The sequence below is a fragment of the Telmatherina bonti genome (assembly GCF_933228915.1).
Source record: "Telmatherina bonti genome assembly, chromosome: 6".
NCBI lineage: Eukaryota > Metazoa > Chordata > Actinopteri > Atheriniformes > Telmatherinidae > Telmatherina > Telmatherina bonti.
This window is the reverse complement of record NC_136624.1, coordinates 25750447-25757941: the sequence shown is the minus strand read 5'-3', so window position 1 is coordinate 25757941 and position 7495 is coordinate 25750447.

Sequence of the window (7495 nt, the reverse complement as noted above, 5' to 3'; positions counted from 1 at the left end):
AATGATCAGTGTAGTATTTATGGATGTGATGCTTCGATGTCCTTTGATTTTTATTGGCTTCATTTGTTTTTTAAATGTTGTCTCAACTATCTATCATATTTAAAACAGTTTCTAATCCTATCAAGGGACTTCTATAATTCTATAAACTGTAAAAAGCAGTTCTTTTCCTATTTTCCCAGTACCAAAAAGAAATTGTTATTTGAGCATTTAAATTCAAAGCTCCATCAGACTGAAATAGCCTGCCAAGCTCAATTAGATCCATTTCTTCTCTACTTATCTTTAAGTTGTCTTTATTTGCTTACTTACAAACCACCTGCTCCTGTTGTTGGCATTTCTCTATTTCATTCAAAAGCAAGAGAAAATGACATCCAGATGAATAATGCTGGATGTTGGACAGAAAAGGTAATATGAGATTTAAAAAAAAAAAAAGTAGAGATCCCACACCAGAAGGTGCTCCTTAAAGAGTTTCAGTATTATGTATTGGGCGCACATTTTTCTTCAGACATGCTGTGTTTCATAAATGTTTTTCTTAATCTGAATTATAATTGTAGGTGAGGTTTGGAATTACAGACAGGCCTCTGCATGTTAACAGATTTAGGCAGCTTTTTTCTGTTGTGGTGAATGGGCTGAAATGTGATTTCTTTCATGTTTTTTTACTTTAGATTTTTTATTGTTTGTGTTCTGGCACTTCAAAAACCAGATGATGCATTTTAAGGGGTTATCCTTCTGATAAAATTAAAATCTAATGTTTCAAGTTCTCCTATCTGGACCAGCATTACGTCACTTAGAAGATGGAAATGCAAAAGCTCTGCTATCTGCACACTGTACATAGCATTAGATAAGGTAATTTTTTCCCTCTTTTAAGTGTTTCGACATCACTGTACAACGTAGTAAGATTAATCCCCACGTTGCGTGTGAGCTGGATTTATTCTTTGTTTGTTTGGTATGGAATAAAACAGCTCAAGCTATGAAGCAGGAGATTGTATCAGGTCGTTGGAGCATTACTGGCTGGATGAGGTACTGCACAATGTGGGGACATGTAAGTCAGGAGTTTTGAACAATGGTGACCCTCAAAGAGATCTTCCATAAGATATCAGGAGTCATTGTAGTTCAAGCTAAAAAATGTAAATAATGATAAACCTTCCTGCCACCAGAGGAGGTTTACATACCATAGATAAGATATGCAGAAAACTCACACAGGGGTTGTGTTGTGCAGACTTCTCGCAAGGGGTGAAAGACACAGAGTAACCTCATTTACTAATCTATGATGTTTAATCACTTCTCATGAGAAATGCCAATATAGCAGATAATCTTTGCTCGAATAAACTGATTTTACTGAGTACAGATGATGTGATGGCTAAATGAGACTTACATAATCAGTCTAAATTTAGTTTTAGATAAGTTGAGCATCATTCCTCCACATGTTGATGAGAATATTCACTTAACTGTCCTGTTTCCTCTGTCTTGCTCATTGTGATGAACATGACATGTTCAAAACAAGAATAAAACGCATGTTAAACAAATGTGGGTTTTTGAATTCTGGTGCTTTTGAAGTTAAAATTAGGGAGATGACCTACTTCCATTTGCACAAAACAGGGAGAAAATCCAAAAGGAGGCGAGAGGGGATGCCTTTTTGATACTTCTGTAGCTACAGGTAGCAATATTGTTTGTATACTGCAGCTTTAGGCATTGAAGAGCCTTTGAACCATTCAGCTCTGTTTGTAGTTCTGCATGTTCAATTCAGCATTATGTCCATCAAACCAATTCACAGCAAAGTTATCTTTGGGCATTTTACAGGCAGATTAATTTGAGCCAATTCACTGTGATCCAGTCAGTATTTATATAAGGCAAATCATAAAACCTAATAATGTAGCAAAGGAAATATGAGGGTTATATGAGGGTTTAGCATGTTACGAATACAGAAAGGCCCACAGCCTGCACAGCTGTGTTTCTTTTTTATTATACATAATTTATATCTGGACAGCACTGTGGCTCTTATGTCTATACAAACTGAAATAAAAAATATAACCTTTTAATCTCAAAATAGTAAAAATATTGATTATAGAGAAGAAAGCTACAATATAAACTGTAAGATGAATGTATTAAATTAAACAAGAGAGATCAAATATCCTAAAATGTGCAAATCAATTTGCAAAATAATTAACATTGTCATTTGCCATATAAGTTGGGGATAGATGTAACATTCAATATAAATATATTTTGGATTTTATTGTTCACTTTTATTGAATCCATTACAACAAATACTTTAAAGTTAATACTGATCAGATTTGCAGTCAGAAGGACTATAAATGAAGAAAACCCTGTAAAAACTTGATCTCATCATTGTTAAATCTAAACTGCAACTCAAAAACTACAGACAGCAGAATCTGCTAAATGTAAACAAGGAAAGTGACAGATGTCACAGACAGGTTTATACTCACAGTCCTGAGGCAGTCGCCCGCTGAGAGGCACCTTTGTGTTGAGGATTCCCACTGACAAAGACCTGCTAGTGTATGTTTAAGCAAGACTGCGTCATGGCTCTTGTGATGTGTGTTGTCCTCTTTTACAGATATTTTTGCACTTTGGCCTTTTGGCTCCTGGCCTGAGCCAGCCAGAGCCTCTGCTGCCCAGCCCCTCTTCACCTCACTTGCTGCTTGAAGTCATACAGTCACGCAAGATCCAGACTGAAAGATATATTATTACTTTCACTTGACATCCCAAAATATACATTTAGAGGTAATTATTAAATCTTGTTACAGATAAAATATGTGTTTGTTAACACAGTTTAGAAATATATTAATACAAATGAATTATCTAGACAGCTGATTCATCTCTCAGCTGCTGAATGTGAAATTTTTTTCCTTTAATCTGATTTTAACTTGTGAACACCAAATTGGCCAACTACTGCTGGGCTAATCATTAAAGTTGAGGCTTTCAAGATGAGTAATTTTCGTTAAAGTGAAGCAAATGTTTTGAAATTAATAAAATGTACATGTTTACATTAATTTATAATTAACAGGAAATGTTGCAATTTTTAAAACATTTTCCAGCTGTCTCTTTTTCAAGTAGTTTTAAGAAGTGAAATTACAAAAGGACCCCAAAGTTATAAAGTTTCCATTTTGATATTGAAAAACAGAGCTGTACAGTTTTGACTCACCTGCTGATAAGAACAGCACTAAATTCACCTTATCAAGACTGATACTGTCAATGCAGATAATCCACAATGCATCCTCAACATTTATATCCTTGAATATGGTTTCTTTTGGGTTTTTTTTCTTCCAGGCTTAAAGACAGATTCTTCCATGACACCTTGATCTGATTTCAAGCAGTTTGCTCCAAGTAAACACAATGTGCCACACATGTTTTATTTTGTGTACAGTTTTGAAGTTCTTGAAAATAAACAAAAATAAACTTTAAAATTATTCTGTTTATCACAAGTTCTTGTCTTTCACATCAGAATTTTTTCTCTTTTATTTACATATATGCTATGTACCTCAGCTTAATACTTCACAGAAAATTAAAGTAATATCAAGTATGATTTTGTTCTAAAGAAAGAGATAAAAAAAAAAACAAAACACAATATTTCAATAGTATTTTAATATGACAAGCAACTTGGATTAGAAAAAATGTTTTACTATATGATTGTCAAATATGCTGAATTCACCCACCCACAACACCTCACTCTGACGGACAAGGAGGTGAAACAGGCATCCTGTTTCCTAAACAAGGGAACTTTTCCTCTCTGTGCTAGGGCTACCTGCTCATGTCTTGAGTATCATGCAATAAGTGTTTCTACACAAATCAATGCATACATTCTGGTCATATATCGTCCAGAGGGCAATATGAATGACTTTATCTCTGATTTGGACATGTTACTCTCTGACATACCTGATGATGGCATACCGTGAATTGTCATGGGAGACTTGAACACAGGCAAGTTACTTTCTAAATCTCATCAACTTCAGTCTCTAACTAATTCAGACTCCTCCAACAAACAAAGCTGGCAATGCTCTTGATTTGGTACTGACCAAAAACTGCTCCACAGCGGATCTGTCAGTCACCCTACTGCACCTCTCAGACCACTTCCCAGTCAAATTCTCAGCCTTTCTCTCTCATGGCTCTCAAAAGGCTCTAAAAATGGTTTTCCTACCGCAGAAACCTGAAATCTCTCAGCCCCCGACAAGTGTCTGATGAGGTTCACTCTACCCTCCCTTCTGACTCAGACTTCTCTTTACTGTCTGTTAATAAGGCTTCAAAAACGCTCTGCTCCTCTCTGGATCCCTGTCCTCTGCTGTCCAAACCAGCTAGACGAAATTCACCTAGTCCATGGCTCACTGAGTTTCTAAGGTGTCACAGAGCAGCTCTCAGGGCACCAGAAAGAAAGAGACGCAAATCAAAAGAACTCACTGACTTGTCAGAGCACTGGCAAAAACTCTCACTCTTCACGTGCAGCCTAAAGGTTGCAACAGACTTTTATCAGAACAAGATCCACGATGCTCCTAACACACGACAGCTGTTCATGGCACTTAACTTTCTTCTCTCTCCACCACCTGCCCAGCCTTGCATCCTTTTTGACAGAAAAGGTTGCTACCATCAGTAATCAATTCTCTGAGCCTGACCAACTCAGATCACCACATTCAGCTAGTGGTGCCTCACTTTGCACCTTCTGCCCTCTGAATAAGAGTAAAGTTTTAAAACTTTGACTAAACTATAAACTTATTACCTGTCCACTTTATCCAGTCCCTACCAATATCCTGCAGAGCATTTCTCCTACAATCAAAGCTACAATGACCCATAGTATCAACTCCTCTTTAGAAAAGTATCTTTCTCTATGTTGAAGAGACCCACACTCAACCCTGCCCAGCTGTAGAACCACCAGCCAGTCTCACTGGTGCCATTCTCATCAAAACTACCAGCGCATGCTGTCTTCAGCCAAGTGTCACAGTTCCTCCATGATAAAATCCTATTTCATTCATAGCAGTCTGGCTTCAGGAATGGCCCTTCCACTATAACCACTCTCCTGTCTGTTACTGACTCCCTACAACTTGCCAGTGGTGGTCAATCCTCAGCCCTTATTCTGGTGGACCTGTCTGCCGCGGCTGACACAGTCAACCATCAGATTCTCCCTTCCACAATCTCTGAGCTTGGCATCTCTGGATCTATCCTCTCATGGTTCACGTCCTACTTCACAGGAAGATCCTTGAGAGTATCCTCAGGAGAAGTGTCCAGATTGCATGAGTGGAACACAGGGGCGCCTCAGTGATCGGTGCTTGGCCCTCTTCTCTTTTCACCATACACCTCCTCACTCAGTGCTGTCAAAAGCTCTCACGGCTTCTCCTACCACTGTTATGCTGATGACACTCAGCTTTTCCTTTCCTTCCCACCAGATGACACAACCGTCTCTCTCTGCATTGATAAAGGCTCGCCACCTTCAGCTCAGTCCAAGACAATGCTCATTGTCTGTCCAGTCAATTCTTCTTTACCTTCGCAAATAAGTGTGAAGGTCGACTCTATCACACTTGTGCCTACGCCTGCTGCTCAGCATCTTGGTGTCATGGTTGATGATTAGTTTACTTTTATGGCCCATGTTGCCTTGGTTGCCCATATTTGGCGATTCACTCTCTACAAAATCAAGAGAATCAGACCGTACCTGACAGAACACACAACACAGCTTTTGGTTCAGGCTCTGGTCATTTTACACATCAGTTTCTGCAAATCCCTACTGGCAGGTTTGCCTGCATACTTAGTTAAACCTCTGCAGATGATCCAGAATGCCACAGCATGTCTGGTCTTCAACCAATCCGCTAAATCACTAGCCAGACTCTTTTCCTCTGTCGTGCCACAATGGTGGAGTGACTTCCCAAACTCTGTCTGATCTGTGGAGTCCTTGTCTACTTTTAAGAGCAAGCTGAAGACTCAGCTCTTCGAGGAATATTTCCACACTTTAGTTTAACTATATGTGTCTGTTTGAATACGTAGCCCAGTTCTTTGCAACAAATATTTTGGTATTCATTTTTTGTATTTAACATAGGTGATACTGGGGGATCACCTATGTTAAATACAAAAGAGTGTTGTGTTCACTCTTATATGTAACTCGCTTTGAATGAAAGTGTCTGCTAAATCAGGTATCCTCAATCCTGGTCCTCAAGACCCAGTGCCCTGCAGGTTTTCCTAGTGTCCTTGCTGCTTGAATCATGTGTGTTGCAGCGGGAACACTTGGAAAACCTGCAGAACACTGGTTGCCGAGGACCTGGGTTGAGGATTTCTGTGCTAAAAGACTGTAGAATAGAATAGAAATAACTTACTATCTTAAACAGTGTTGTGAGTTTTCCCTGTAATTCGTTAAATAATGACGGTAATGGCAAATAGTCTTGCTTTGCTAATTTGTCCATCTCAAGGCTAACTATGCTACAGCTTCAATTATATGTAATCTATAAAAAGATGAAGATGGCATATGAACATAATTTTAGTGTAAGAACTATTTTTTTTTTTGTCTGTAAAATACATTGACCACAGCGTTGAAACTCTTTTTAAAGCCAATTTTACCATCCTGGCTCTCTATCAACCTGTGAGATTGTTATCATTATAACCTCTATATTTTGAAGTTCAAATTATTTCCATAATGACATCAACTTTGAAAATATTTTTTATACAATATGCCTTTAAATAAAAACAAAACCAGCAAGTTTATGGACACAGGATCATATTTATTGAAATTTGTTTTCACATGATAAGAAAGCTGTCTCTCAGCAGCCACAGAAAATAGTACTCCATGCACTACATCACATACTATAAACAAATCAAGCAAGACACAACTGTACAAACAAACACAGACATTTTGCAACCACTCTATCATTCCAGTTATTTCAGTATATTCAGGATACAGTATCACACTTTATTTATCTTGCCAGAATATTTTTTATATTGTTTGCAATTAACGTAAGACAAACAAAACAATGAGACAAAACAGTATAAAAAATAACAATTCTTCACTCATCCTTTATATATGCAACTAAGTGTGCAACCACAGTGCACATCAGGGGAATATCTGTTTCATTGGTCGATATCAGGTTGACCCTTTACTTTCAGGACATCTAGGTTATGTAAACACATTTAACCCCAAATTCAGTGACCGAATTCAAACAGTTGCAGTGTTACATACTCAGAGTAAAGGGGGAGAGGAGGCACAAACAATAACACAATAAAAATTTAAGAATTTATTTCTTTAAAGTCAGTGTTGTACATTAATTGGATAAGTTGATCTGTGACTGGTCTGTGCTCCAGGGAGAAAAGGAAAATGTTTGATTATTAAAGTACATAACTTAAAGTATCCTCACAATTACTTTATAAATCATTCAGTCATTGTCAAAATAATTTAAAAAAACTTAGACATTAATGTAATTCATTTTTGTGTGTGCTTAGTTACTTTATAATAACATTTTCCAAAGTATCAATTAAACAAAAAAGAAGTTTGGACAATATCCCTCTTCTGCAT